This window comes from Octopus bimaculoides, chromosome 1, assembly GCF_001194135.2.
Source record: "Octopus bimaculoides isolate UCB-OBI-ISO-001 chromosome 1, ASM119413v2, whole genome shotgun sequence".
Taxonomy (NCBI): Eukaryota; Metazoa; Mollusca; class Cephalopoda; order Octopoda; family Octopodidae; genus Octopus; species Octopus bimaculoides.
Genome location: NC_068981.1, coordinates 9,501,921 through 9,504,760, shown reverse-complemented (window position 1 = coordinate 9,504,760; position 2,840 = coordinate 9,501,921).

The following is a 2,840-nucleotide window of genomic DNA, read 5'->3' as shown; positions in this document are numbered from 1 at the left end:
TCATAATCATTATGATAAATAGTTTCTACGGCTGGATGACCTTCTTTAAGCCAACCACTTAACAGATCATTGTGAGTGATTTATCACGTGTCGCCGGCACAGGAAATTGCTAACAACATATCGTTATCTTGGATTCCGATTTGGCACAACACCAGGAATTTCGAGGGAGTCGGTAAGTCGATGACATCGATCCCAGTGCTCCAATCGATATTTATTTTATCGACTTCAAAAGGATAAAAGGCAAAGTCGACCTTGGCGGAATTTGAACTCAGAACGTAAAGACGGACGAAATGCCGCTAAGCATTTTTCCCAGCTCCTCGCCGCCTTAATAAGGTAAACCACATATTGCAACCATTTTTGTTAACCTTCCAATTTATTAATTTATTTATTCATTCATTCATTCTTATTTTATTTATCAAACTTTTTCTTATAATTTTCACTTCCGGCTACTACTCACATTCATTTGCATAATGTCTCCTTGAATTCTACTGACTTTTTGCCAGATCAAAATCTTACCATCAATTAATTTTATCGCCTTTTATCAGCTTTTATCCTCACTATGTCTATCTTATCTTATTCGTTTCTATTTATCCTTATTTATTTATTTCCTCATCTAACATATCTAAATTACTTAATTTAACTAAATTTATCTTCCTTGTTATCATCGTTAGATTTTATCTTCAGTGCTAGACACCAACTCTCGCCCTCGTTAACTCTCGCCACGCCCTGGAACCTTGAGTGCCTTTAGCGAAATTCACTCTGTTAGAAGCGTTTGAGCCACGTCTTCTGTTTGAGGATAACTTCATTCCTTCTTCCTTTCTTTCCTTCCTCCCACCAATCTCGAAGGCCATTTAAGTACTTGTGAGAACAGCTTTCTTTTCAAACTAAGCTATTTAAAAAATAAACTTACGTGGCTGTGTGATAAGAAGCTTGCTTCCCAACCACATGGTTCCGGGTTCAGACCAACTGTGTGGCAACTTGAGCAAGTGTCTTCTTTTACAGCCACGGGCTGACTAAAGCCCTAGTGAATGGATTTGACAGACGGGAACTGAAAGAAGCCCATCCTATATGTGTGTGGGGGTGTGTTTGTTTGTGTGGGGGGTGTATGTGTGTGTGTATGTGCGTGCGTGTGCGTATGTGTGTGTCTTTGTGTCTGTGTTTGTCTCACCACCACTTGACAACCGGTGTTGATGTGTTTACGCCCGCGTAAATTAGCGGTTCGGCTAAGGGGGGTCCGATAGGATGAGTACAAGGCTCAAAACAATTTAAGTACTAGGATCGATTCATTCATCTAAAATTTCTTCAAGGTGGTGCCCCAGTATGGCCGCAGTTTAATAACTGAAACAAGTAAAAGGTTAAAGGTAACTGTTATTTTTAAATTTTGCAACTTGCAATTCTTTTTAAAATTGTCAAATTTCGACAGATTAAAACAATTGTTTAAGCGATTCAATTTTAAAATCTTGGGATTTTTGCTTAGGTCTCAGAAAACTTTCAAAAGAGATTTTTAAAGAATAAGCATCTACGACAGCACTTCTGCACAGGAGTAGGTGTATGTTTTGTACAACCGTGTAAATATATGCATTTCACGTGTATAAATAAATGTGAGCATCTATATGTATAAGTGTGAGCGCAAGTGTGATCATACACACGTGTTTTAATTTGAATAAGGATTATATGGACATACATACATACATACAGACATACATACATACAGACATACATACATACATACATGCATACATCATACACACACACAAACACACACGCACATATGGGAAGAACCATTTCAACGATGCGTACTGTCTTAATTCTTCGAAACGCGGTGTTTTAATGGCGGCAGCTGATGAAGGAGATGTTTCTATGTGGCTTGCTTGTTTGTTGTACCTTGTTTATCATTTTGTCCATGTTCTTTTGCCACGTCGTGTACCCAGTTATGTATCTATGTGTACATGTAGATGAAGGTATGTACATACATGTACATATATATGCATATACTCATATATTGTTTATATATATATATATATATATATATATACTGTAATCCCTCGCCATATCCCGGTTCACTTATCGCGGTTTATCATTTAAGCTTACGTCAATTCCTCTTTGGTGTTGTTTCGCATTTATAATAAAATAAATATATACAAATTGTAAAAATAGTGAAAAAATATATAGGAGTGGTTGTGTGGTTAGTAGCTTGCTTACCAAGCACATGGTTCCGGGTTCAGTCCCACTGCGTGACACTTTGGGCAAGTGTCTTCTACTATAGCTTCGGGCTGACCAAAGCCCTGTGAGTGGATTTGGTAGACGGAAACTGAAAGAAGCCCGTCGTATATATGTATGTATATTTGTGTGTGTGTATATGTTTTTGTGTCTGTGTTTGTCCCCCCAGCATCGCTTGACAACCGATGCTGGTGTGTTTACGTCCCCGTAACTTAGTGGTTCGGCAAAAGAAACCAATAGAATAAGTACTTGGCTTCCAAAGAATAAGTCCTGGGGTCAATTTGCTCGACTAAAGGCGGTGCTCCAGCATGGCCGCAGTCAAATGACTGAAACAAGTAAAAGAGTAAAAGAGTAAAAGAGTACTGGTTCTACTTCGCGGATTTTCACCTATCGCGGGGGTTTTTGGAACGCAACACCCGCGATAGTCGAGAGATTACTGTATATATATGTACTGTCCGACGAACGGGAACGTGAAACTCTGAGTAACAGTTTTTGTGATATTTTTGCTGCTTTTCAATAAAGCATAATACTCTACCTCTGGTATTCGAGTACTATCTTTTCCACACACACATATATATATATATGAATTCTTCCAATTGCAAGTTTTCTTTTCAGGTACA